This window comes from Ranitomeya imitator, chromosome 5, assembly GCF_032444005.1.
Source record: "Ranitomeya imitator isolate aRanImi1 chromosome 5, aRanImi1.pri, whole genome shotgun sequence".
Taxonomy (NCBI): Eukaryota; Metazoa; Chordata; class Amphibia; order Anura; family Dendrobatidae; genus Ranitomeya; species Ranitomeya imitator.
In genome coordinates, this window is record NC_091286.1 from 248,638,744 (window position 1) to 248,651,456 (window position 12,713).

General features: G+C 45.6%; 1 protein-coding gene across 1 annotated transcript in view; it reads right to left on the bottom strand.

Annotated features, from left to right (window-relative positions):
- Window positions 1–12,713, bottom strand: part of LOC138680656 (enoyl-[acyl-carrier-protein] reductase, mitochondrial-like) — a 157,298-nt gene that overhangs the window by 41,844 nt on the left and 102,741 nt on the right. The window lies entirely within an intron of this gene.

Sequence of the window (12,713 nt, forward strand, 5' to 3'; positions counted from 1 at the left end):
GTAGACCTCAACTATGGGAGACAAACTGAGAAAAAAAAAATCCAGAAAATCACATTGCCTGTTTTTTTAACATTTTATTTGCATATTATGGTGGAAAATAAGTATTTGGTCAGAAACAAAATTTCATCTCAATACTTTGTAATATATCCTTTGTTGGCAATGACAGAGGTCAAACGTTTTCTGTAAGTCTTCACAAGGTTGCCACACACTGTTGTTGGTATGTTGGCCCATTCCTCCATGCAGATCTCCTCTAGAGCAGTGATGTTTTTGGCTTTTCGCTTGGCAACACGGACTTTCAACTCCCTCCAAAGGTTTTCTATAGGGTTGAGATCTGGAGACTGGCTAGGCCACTCCAGGACCTTGAAATGCTTCTTACGAAGCCACTCCTTCGTTGACCTGGCGGTGTGCTTTGGATCATTGTCATGTTGAAAGACCCTGCCACGTTTCATCTTCAATGCCCTTGCTGATGGAAGGAGGTTTGCACTCAAAATCTCACGATACATGGCCCCATTCATTCTTTCATGTACCCGGATCAGTCGTCCTGGCCCCTTTGCAGAGAAACAGCCCCAAAGCATGATGTTTCCACCACCATGCTTTACAGTAGGTATGGTGTTTGATGGATGCAACTCAGTATTCTTTTTCCTCCAAACACGACAAGTTGTGTTTCTACCAAACAGTTCCAGTTTGGTTTCATCAGACCATAGGACATTCTCCCAAAACTCCTCTGGATCATCCAAATGCTCTCTAGCAAACTTCAGACGGGCCCGGACATGTACTGGCTTAAGCAGTGGACACGTCTGGCACTGCAGGATCTGAGTCCATGGTGGCGTAGTGTGTTACTTATGGTAGGCCTTGTTACATTGGTCCCAGCTCTCTGCAGTTCATTCACTAGGTCCCCCCGCATGGTTCTGGGATTTTTGCTCACCGTTCTTGTGATCATTCTGACCCCATGGGGTGGGATTTTGCGTGGAGCCCCAGATCGAGGGAGATTATCAGTGGCCTTGTATGTCTTCCATTTTCTAATTATTGCTCCCACTGTTGATTTCTTCACTCCAAGCTGGTTGGCTATTGCAGATTCAGTCTTCCCAGCCTGGTGCAGGGCTACAATTTTGTTTCTGGTGTCCTTTGACAGCTCTTTGGTCTTCACCATAGTGGAGTTTGGAGTCAGACTGTTTGAGGGTGTGCACAGGTGTCTTTTTATACTGATAACAAGTTTAAACAGGTGCCATTACTACAGGTAATGAGTGGAGGAAAGAGGAGACTCTTAAAGAAGAAGTTACAGGTCTGTGAGAGCCAGAAATCTTGATTGTTTGTTTCTGACCAAATACTTATTTTCCACCATAATATGCAAATAAAATGATAAAAATAACAGACAATGTGATTTTCTGGATTTTTTTTTCTCAGTTTGTCTCCCATAGTTGAGGTCTACCTATGATGTAAATTACAGACGCCTCTCATCTTTTTAAGTGGTGGAACTTGCACTATTGCTGACTGACTAAATACTTTTTTGCCCCACTGTATATTTTCATATGAGTTCTTTATTTTTTTTGCAGCCTTGTATCTTTTATGCTATATCAATTACGAGGAACCCAAAGTGACTGGTCAAAGAGGTAGGTCCAAGTGGCTTCTCTTCACCCTTCTCCCCTTGACTGACAAGTCCCTCTCTAACTAAATACAAATTTATGGGAGGAGTTCTGTCAGTCTAGGGGAGTGTGGCATAAAGTCACTGCTGTGGCCCTGCGTTTTTGACTAATTAACGGTCATGATAGGACTGGAGAGTAAACTGGGACCAGGGGCACCTTTCCTGGCCTTAGCACTAGGGGGCGCCCTAGCTCGTCCTGTTCCCCGGGATACCTCAGATGGTGAGGACGCCGGGGCCTTTGCCCTGTCTCCTAGCTGCAGCCTGCATCTGTCCACCTACCCCACCCATGGAAGAGAGGCGCTACTGTGTACCTTAGTACACCAACCCGACAGACAGGAGAGCAAAGACAAGGGTAAAAGAAAATTCCACTCACACAAAATATACTCTCACAAATAACAGAGGTATTAACCAGGGTGGGAAGGATGGGGGAAGAAAATAAGGCAGATAAGGATGAGGAATTTCCAAGCATACAAACCAAGCAACAGTTGCACAATAAACTCCTCCAGCTCTCCTTATCCACACCAGTTCCTCTCACTCCAGGCCTATGTAGCAAGTGCTAACTCAGACAAGGACCTGGCTAGAAGGCCTAGCTGTTATAGGAGAGAGGAGTGGCTAACCGAGCACAGCTGAATACAGGGATTTCCACATGGCCGATTAACCCCTGTCCTGCTGAAAGAAGTTTGTGTGTGTGCCACATGAAAGGCCCGAACAAGTCTGGCCGCATGGACGTCAAAAGCTGGAACCCACATCCTCTCCTCAGGACCGTACCCCTTCCAATGTACCATGTATTGAATTGACCAACGAACAAGATGGGAGTCTAAGACCTTTGTTATCTGGAACTCCAGATTACCATCGATCATGACAGGAGAAGGTGGCAGAGGTGAAGGTCCTGCAGATGTCACGTACTTCTTGAGAAGTGAACAGTGAAAAACATTACGGATTTTAAAAGAAGTTGGCAGTGCAAGTTGGAATACTACTGGATTGATGACAGCTAAGATTTTATAAGGACCAATAAACCTGGGACCCAATTTTCAAGATGGAACCTTTAGCTTAAATGGAACCTCTCACTCCTCCGGGGCCTATGAAAGTAAAAGAGCCACCTTCAGCAGCACTAAGGTTGCATTCTGTGAAGGTGGCTCTTATGTTTATTATCCCTAGGAACGCTGAAATAATGAGTTTTATAAATTTCCCGCCATACCTCTATTGAGTCAGGGAGATATGTTTTCACCCCCTGACTCAACTGCCTTTCAGCAGTCCATCATCCCCCTTCTGGCACCACCTCCTCTCTTTCTTGTGATGTCACCGGTGCCTGTGCTGTGCAATCAGTTCTTGGGCATGCACTGTGCGCGCTGCCTGGGAACTTTCATCAGTTGATGTAAGGATATCTTGCCTGCGTGTAGCGGAGGCCCCAGATTCCAAGCCCCACAGTGTGAATACATCAACACTGTAGGGTGGGATCAGGGGCCTCCACTACACGCAGGCGCAATATCCTTACATCACCTGATGCAAGTTCCCGAGCAGCACGCATGGCACATGCCCGAAAACTGATTGCAGAATGCAGGCACCGGTGACGTCACGAGAAAGAGGAGGCAGCGCCAGGAGGCCAGAGGGGGATGACGGAAGACTGTGAGGCAGTTGAGTCAGGGGGAGAAAATATACCTTCCTGACTCAATAAAGGTATGGCGGGAAATATTTAAAACTCATTATTTCAGTGCTTTACTTTCAGTGTAGCAAATTCACACCAGAAGTTCATTGTGGATCTCTAAATGATCCAATGTTGTCCTAAATGCTTAATAATGATAAGTATAATCCACCTGTGTGTAATCAAGTCTCCGTATAAATGCACCTGCTTTGTGATCGTCTCAGGATTCTGTTTGAAGCACAGAGAGCTTCATGAAGACCAAGGAACACAACAGGCAGGTCCGTGATACTGTTGTGGAGAAGTTTAAAGCCAGATTTGGACACAAAATTATTTAAAAACTTTAAACATCCCAAAGAGCACTGTGCAAGCGATCATATTGAAATGGAATGAGTATCATACCACTGCAAATCTACCAAGACCAGGCGGTCCCTCTAAACTTCCATTTCAAACAAGGAGAAGACTGATCAGAGATGCAGCCAAGAGGCCCATGATCACTCTGGATGAACTGCAGAGATCTACTGCTGAGGTGGGACAGTCTGTCCATAGAATAACAATGAGTCGTACACTGCACAAATCTAGCCTTTATGGAAGAGTGGCAAGAAGAAAGCCATTTCTTAAAGATATCCATAAAAAGTGTAGTTTAAAGTTTGCAAAAAGCCCCCTGGTAGACATACAAAACATGTGGAAGAAGGTGCGCTGGTCAGATGAATCCAAAATCAAAATTTTTGGCAACAATGCCAAAGGATATGTTTGGCGTAAAGGCAACGCAGCTCATCACCCTGAACACACCATCCCCACTGTCAAACATGGTGGTGGCAGCATCATGGTTTGGGCCTGCTTTTCTTCAGCAGGGAAAGGGAAGATTGTTCAAATTGATGGGGTAATGGATGGAGCCAAATACATGACCATTCTTGAAGAAAACCTGTTGGAGTCTGCAAAAGACCTGAGACTGAGATGTGTTTTCCAACAAGACAATGATCCCAAACATATAGCAAAATCTACAATGGAATGGTTCACAAATAAACGTATCCAGGTGTTAGAATGGCCAAGTCAAAGTCCAGACCTCAATTCAATCGAGAATCTGTGGAAAGAGCTGAAAACTGCTGTTCACAAACGATCCCCATCAAACCTCACTGAGCTCAAGCTGTTTGCCAAGGAAGAATGGGCAAGAATTTCAGTCTCTTGATGTACAAAACTGATAGAGACATACCCCAAGTGACTTGCAGCTGCAATCGCCGCTAAAGGTGGCGCAACAAAGTATTAAGTTAAAGGGGCTGAATAATATTGCACGCGCCACTTTTCAGTTTTTGAATTTCAACAAAAATTTTAAATACCCAATAAATTTTGTTCAACTTCACAATTGTGTTCCACTTGTTGTTGATTCTGCACCAAAAATTTACATTTAGTATCTTTATGTTTGAAGCACGATATGTGGGAGAAGGTTGAAAAGTTCAAGGGGGCCGAAAACTTTCGCAAGGCACTGTATAAACTAGCTGGAAGGAAAAAACAAGTCTTTCCCACCGAGGCTATGAGTACAGCCTAGTTGCCAACCTCCCCGGATCCTGGGCCCTCAAGTTTTCTGGCGGTTGTTTAACCCCTTCCCGACCTGTGACCCAGCGTATGCGTCATGAAAGTCGGTGCCAATCCGACCTGTGACGCATATGCTGTGTCACAGAAAGATCGCGTCCCTGCAGATCGGGTGAAAGGGTTAACTCCCATTTCACCCGATCTGCAGGGACAGGGGGAGTGGTAGTTTAGCCCAGGGGGGGTGGCTTCACCCCCTCGTGGCTACGATCGCTCTGATTGGCTGTTGAAAGTGAAACTGCCAATCAGAGCGATTTGTAATATTTCACCCATTATAACGGGTGAAATATTACAATCCAGCCATGGCCGATGCTGCAATATCATCGGCCATGGCTGGAAATACTAGTGTGCCCCCACCCCACCGATCGCCCCCCCAGCCTCCCGATCTGGCCGGTACACTGCTCCGGCTCCCCTCCATCCAGTGCTCCGCTCCCCCCCGTGCTCTTGTCCGCTCCCCCCGTGCTCCAATCACCCCCCCGTGCTCCAATCACCCCCCCTGCATTCAGATCCACCCCCCCGTGCTCCGTTCCACCCCCCCATGCTCCGTTCCAGCCCCCCCGTGCTCTGTTCCACGCCCCCCGTGTTCCGTTCCACGCCTGCCGCGCTCCGATTCCCCCCCCGTGCTCCGATCCCCCCCCTGTGCTCCGATCCCCCCTCCCATGGTCCCCCCCCACCCCATCATACTTACCGATCCAGCCGGGGTCCCGTCCGTCTTCTCCCTGGGCGCCGCCATCTTCCAAAATGGCGGGCGCATGCGCAGTGCGCCCGCCGAATCTGCCGGCCGGCAGATTCGTTCCAAAGTGCATTTTGTTCACTGAGATAGATTATATCTCAGTGATCAAAATAAAAAAAATAATACATGACCCCCCCCCCTTTGTCACCCCCATAGGTAGGGACAATAAAAAAATAAAGAAATTTTTTGTTTTCCACTAATGTTAGAATAGGGGTAGGGTTAGGGGTAGGGTTAGGGCTAGGGGTAGGGTTAGGGCTAGGGTTAGGGTTAGGGCTAGGGTTAGGGCTAGGGTTAGGGGTAGGGTTAGGGCTAGGGTTAGGGCTAGGGTTAGGGTTTCGGTATGTGCACACATATTCTGGTCCTCTGCGGATTTTTCCGCTGCGGATTTGATAAATCCGCAGTGCTAAACCGCTGCGGATTTATGGCGGATTTACCGCGTTTTTTTCTGCGCATTTCACTGCGGTTTTACAATTGCGATTTTCTATTTGAGCAGTTGTAAAACCGCTGCGGAATCCGCACAAAGAAGTGACATGCTGCGGAATGTAAACCGCTGCGTTTCCGTGCAGTTTTTCCGCAGCATGTGTACAGCGATTTTTGTTTCCCATAGGTTTACATTGAACTGTAAACTCATGGGAAACTGCTGCGGATCTGCAGCGTTTTCCGCAGCGTGTGCACATACCTTTAGAATTAGGCTATGTTCACAAGGTGCGGATTTGGCTGCGGATTGGCCGCTGCGGATTCGCAGCAGTATTCCATCAGGTTTACAGTACCATGTAAACATATGAAAAACCAAATCCGCTGTGCCCATGGTGCAGAAAATACCGCGCGGAAACGCTGCGTTGTATTTTCCACAGCATGTCAATTCTTTGTGCGGATTCCGCGGCTTTTTACACCTGTTCCTCAATAGGAATCCGCAGGTGAAATCCGCACAAAAAACACTGGAAATCCGCGGAAAATCCGCAGGTAAAACGCAGTGCCTTTTACCCGCGGATTTTTCAAAAATGGTGCGGAAATATCTCACACGAATCCGCAACGTGGGCACATAGCCTTAGGGTTAGGGTTGGAATTAGGGTTGTGGTTAGGGTTGTGATTAGGGTTATGGCTACAGTTGGGATTAGGGTTAGGGGTGTGGGGGGGTTAGTGTTGGAGGTAGAATTGAGGGGTTACCACTGTTTAGGCACATCAGGGGTCTCCAAACGCAACATGGCGCCACCATTGATTCCAGCCAATCTCGTATTCAAAAAGTCAAATTGTGCTCCCTCACTTCCGAGCCCTGAAGTGTGCCCAAACAGTGGTTTACCCCCACATATGGGGTATCAGTGTACTCAGGATAAACTGCGCAACAATTACTGGGGTCCAATTTCTCCTGTTACCCTTGTGAATCTAAAAAAATGCTTGCTAAAACATCATTTTTGAGGAAAGAAAAATGATTTTTTATTTTCACGGCTCTGCGTTGTAAACGTCTGTGAAGCACTTGGGGGTTCAAAGTGCTCACCACATACAGTGGGGCAAAAAAGTATTTAGTCAGTCAGCAATAGTGCAAGTTCCACCACTTAAAAAGATGAGAGGCGTCTGTAATTTACATCATAGGTAGACCTCAACTATGGGAGACAAACTGAGAAAAAAAAATCCAGAAAATCACATTGTCTGTTTTTTTAACATTTTATTTGCATATTATGGTGGAAAATAAGTATTTGGTCAGAAACAAACAATCAAGATTTCTGGCTCTCACAGACATGTAACTTCTTCTTTAAGAGTCTCCTCTTTCCTCCACTCATTACCTGTAGTAATGGCACCTGTTTAAACTTGTTATCAGTATAAAAAGACACCTGTGCACACCCTCAAACAGTCTGACTCCAAACTCCACTATGGTGAAGACCAAAGAGCTGTCAAAGGACAACAGAAACAAAATTGTAGCCCTGCACCAGGCTGGGAAGACTGAATCTGCAATAGCCAACCAGCTTGGAGTGAAGAAATCAACAGTGGGAGCAATAATTAGAAAATGGAAGACATACAAGACCACTGATAATCTCCCTCGATCTGGGGCTCCACGCAAAATCCCACCCCGTGGGGTCAGAATGATCACAAGAACGGTGAGCAAAAATCCCAGAACCACGCGGGGGGACCTAGTGAATGAACTGCAGAGAGCTGGGACCAATGTAACAAGGCCTACCATAAGTAACACACTACGCCACCATGGACTCAGATCCTGCAGTGCCAGACGTGTCCCACTGCTTAAGCCAGTACATGTCCGGGCCCATCTGAAGTTTGCTAGAGAGCATTTGGATGATCCAGAGGAGTTTTGGGAGAATGTCCTATGGTCTGATGAAACCAAACTGGAACTGTTTGGTAGAAACACAACTTGTCGTGTTTGGAGGAAAAAGAATACTGAGTTGCATCCATCAAACACCATACCTACTGTAAAGCATGGTGGTGGAAACATCATGCTTTGGGGCTGTTTCTCTGCAAAGGGGCCAGGACGACTGATCCGGGTACATGAAAGAATGAATGGGGCCATGTATCGTGAGATTTTGAGTGCAAACCTCCTTCCATCAGCAAGGGCATTGAAGATGAAACGTGGATGGGTCTTTCAACATGACAATGATCCAAAGCACACCGCCAGGGCAACGAAGGAGTGGCTTCGTAAGAAGCATTTCAAGGTCCTGGAGTGGCCTAGCCAGACTACAGATCTCAACCCTATAGAAAACCTTTGGAGGGAGTTGAAAGTCCGTGTTGCCAAGCGAAAAGCCAAAAACATCACTGCTCTAGAGGAGATCTGCATGGAGGAATGGGCCAACATACCAACAACAGTGTGTGGCAACCTTGTGAAGACTTACAGAAAATGTTTGACCTCTGTCATTGCCAACAAAGGATATATTACAAAGTATTGAGATGAAATTTTGTTTCTGACCAAATACTTATTTTCCACCATAATATGCAAATAAAATGTTAAAAAAACAGACAATGTGATTTTCTGGATTTTTTTTCTCAGTTTGTCTCCCATAGTTGAGGTCTACCTATGATGTAAATTACAGACGCCTCTCATCTTTTTAAGTGGTGGAACTTGCACTATTGCTGACTGACTAAATACTTTTTTGCCCCACTGTATCTAGATAATTTCCTTGGGGGGTCTAGTTTCTAAAATGGGGTCACTTGTGGGGGGTTTCTACTGTTTAGGCACACCAGGGGCTCTGCAAACGCAATGTGACGCCCGCAGACCATTCCATCAAAGTCTGCATTTCAAAAGTCACTTCTTCCCTTCTGAGCCCCGACGTGTGCCCAAACAGTGGTTTACCCCCACACATGGGGTATCAGCGTACTCAGGAGAAACTGGACAACAACTTTTGGGGTCCAATTTCTCCTGTTACCCTTGGGAAAATTAAAAAATTCTGGGCTAAATAATTATTTTTGAGGAAAGAAAACGTATTTATTATTTTCACGGCTCTGCATTATAAACTTCTATGAAGCACTTGGGAGTTCAAAGTGCTCACCACACATCTAGATAAGTTCCTTTTGGGGTCTAGTTTCCAAAATGGGGTCACTTGTGGGGGGTTTCTACTGTTAAGCCACATCAGGGGCTCTGCAAACGCAACGTGACGCCCACAGAGCATTCCATCAAAGTCTGCATTTCAAAATGTCACTACTTCACTTCCGAGCCCCGGCATGTGCCCAAACAGTGGTTTAACCCCACATATGGGGTATCACCGTACTCAGGAGAAACTGGACAACAACTTTTGGGGTCAAATTTCTCCTGTTACCCTTTGTAAAATAAAAAATTGCAGGCTAAAAGATCATTTTTGAGAAAATAATTTTTTTTTTTTATTTTCATGGCTCTGCGTTATAAACTTCTGTGAAGCACTTGGAGGTTCAAAGTCCTCACCACACATCTAGATTAGTTCCTTTGGGGGTCTAGTTTCCAAAATGGGGTCATTTCTGGGGTATCTCCAATGTTTAGGCACACAGGGGCTCTCCAAACGTGACATGGTGTCCGCTAATGATTGGAGCTAATTTTCCATTTAAAAAGCAAAATGGCGTGCCATCCCTTCCGAGCCCTGCCGTGCGCCCAAACAGTGGTTTACCCCCACATATGGGGTATCAGCGTACTCAGGACAAACTGGACAACAATATTTGGGGTCCAATTTCTCCTATTATCCTTGGCAAAATAGGAAATTCCAGGCTAAAAAATCATTTTTGAGGAAAGAAAAATTATTTTTTATTTTCATGGCTCTGCGTTATAAACTTCTGTGAAGCACCTGGGGGTTTAAAGTGCTCAATATGCATCTAGATAAGTTCCTTGGGGGGTCTGGTTTCCAAAATGGGGTCACTTGTGGGGGAGCTCCAATGCATAGGCACACAGGGGCTCTCCAAACGCGACATGGTGTCCGCTAACAATTGGAGCTAATTTTCCATTCAAAAAGTCAAATGGCGCGCCTTCCCTTCCGAGCCCTGCCATGTGCCCAAACAGTGGTTTACCCCCACATATGAGGTATCGGCGTACTCGGGAGAAATTGCCCAACAAATTTTATGATCCATTTTATCCTACTGCCCATGTGAAAATGAAAAAATTGAGGCGAAAAGAATTTTTTTGTGAAAAAAAAGTACTTTTTCATTTTTACAGATCAATTTGTGAAGCACCTGAGGGTTTAAAGTGCTCACTAGGCATCTAAATAAGTTCCTTGGGGGGTCTAGTTTCCAAAATGGGGTCACTTGTGGGGGAGCGCCAATGTTTAGGCACACAGGAGCTCTCCAAACGCGACATGGTGTCCGCTAACGATGGAAATAATTTTTCATTCAAAAAGTCAAATGGCGCTCCTTCCCTTCCGAGCCTTACCATGTGCCCAAACAGTGGTTTACCCCCACATATGAGGTATCGGCGTACTCAGGAGAAATTGCCCAACACATTTTAGGATCCATTTTATCCTGTTGCCAATGTGAAAATGAAAAAATTGAGGCTAAAAGAATTTTTTTGTGAAAAAAAAGTACTTTTTCATTTTTACGGATCAATTTGTGAAGCACCTGGGGGTTCAAAGTGCTCACTATGCATCTAGATAAGTTCCTTGGGGCGTGTAGTTTCCAAAATGGGGTCACTTGTGGGGGAGCTCCAATTTTTAGGCACACGGGGGCTCTCCAAACGTGACATGGTGTCCGCTAAAGAGTGGAGCCAATTTTTGATTCAAAAAGTCAAATGGCGCTCCTTCCCTTCCAAGCCCTGCCGTGCGCCCAAACAGTGGTTTACCCCCACATATGAGGTATCAGCGTACTCAGGACAAATTGCACAACAACTTTCGTGGTTCAGTTTCTCCTTTTACCATTGGGAAAATAAAAAAATTGTTGCTAAAAGATAATTTTTGTGACTAAAAAGTTAAATGTTCATTTTTTCCTTCCATGTTGCTTCTGCTGCTGTGAAGCACCTGAAGGGTTAATAAACTTCTTGAATGTGGTTTTGAGTACCTTGTGGGGTGCAGTTTTTAGAATGGTGTCACTTTTGGGTATTTTCAGCCATATAGACCCCTCAAACTGACTTCAAATGTGAGGTGGTCCCTAAAAAAAGGTTTTGTAAATTTCGTTGTAAAAATGACAAATCGCTGGTCAAATTTTAACCCTTATAACTTCCTAACAAAAAAAAATTTTGTTTCCAAAATTGTGCTGATGTAAAGTAAACATGTGGGAAATGTTATTTATTAACTATTTTGTGTCACATATCTCTCTGGTTTAACAGAATAAAAATTAAAAATGTGAAAATTGCGAAATTTTCAAAATTTTCGCCAAATTTCCGTTTTTATCACAAATAAACGCAGAGTTTATTGACCTAAATTTACCACTAACATGAAGCCCAATATGTCACGAAAAAACAATCTCAGAACCGCTAGGATCCGTTGAAGCGTTCCTGAGTTATTACCTCATAAAGGGACACTGGTCAGAATTGCAAAAAACGGCAAGGTCTTTAAGGTCAAAATAGGCTGGGTCATGAAGGGGTTAAAGAAGTGACGGGTAGGACATGTGCTCACAAAATTACCCTTTATGCAACAACAGAAACACACTCCTCCTTATGCTGGATTAATGCAAGTTTTCTAGGTTTGGATGCCGCAGCCACCTGCATGGGTTCCACAGTAGAGTCAGTACTGACCACGCTTAAACTTGGACCTCCTGCCCCCAGAGGTAACTCCCTATGTCTCTGGCAAAGAAGGCAATCAACCTGGATCGCCAGAGACATGGCCGCCTTAAGGGAGTCAGGAGTCTCATAGAGCGCTAACGCATCCCTTACTTTCACAAAGAGACCCTCGCAGAACTGACTATGGAGGGAAGGGTCATTCCACCTAGTGTCGGTGGCCCACCGCCAGAACTCGGAGCAGTATTCCTTCGCCAGATGGTCTACTTGCTGAAGTTGGTGCAGAGAAGACTCAGCCAAGGAGACGCGTTCAGGGTCATCATACACCAATCCCAAAGCCTGAAAAAAGCCCTCTTCTGTCTGGAGTGACTGAGTCAGATGAGAGAGAAAATTCCCATGCGTTTGGGTCCCCAAGCAGGAACGAGATAACAATCCCTACCTGTTGCTCCTCTGTTCCAGAGGTTACTGGACACAGCCAGAAATATAATTTGCAGGCCTCACGGAACACAACAAACTTGTCTCACCCACCAGAAAACCTGTCTGACAGCACGACCTTGGGCTCCACAATGGCTTGCCTGGAAGGCGAGATCCTCACACCATATATAACAGGGTGCTGTGAAACCACCATGTTTAAATCTGCCATCTCAAAACTGAGCTGCTGCAACTGCCCTGTCTGTGCTGTGATAGGATCCATAATGGATCAGAAAAAGGCTTTCGGTCACGATAGGACTGGCGAGTAAACTGAGACCAGGGGCACCTTTCCTGGCCCTAGCACTAGGGGTGCCCTAGCTTGCCCTGTTCCTCGGGATACCTCAGATGACAAGGATGCCGGGCCTTTGCCCTTGCCCTGTCTCCTAGCTGCAGCTCTGCATCTGTCCACCTCCCCCACCCCAGGAAGAGAGGCACTATTGTGTACCATAGTACATCAACACGACAAACAGGGGAACAAAGACCAAGGTAAAAGAAAATTCCACTCACACAAAATATACTCTCACAAATAACA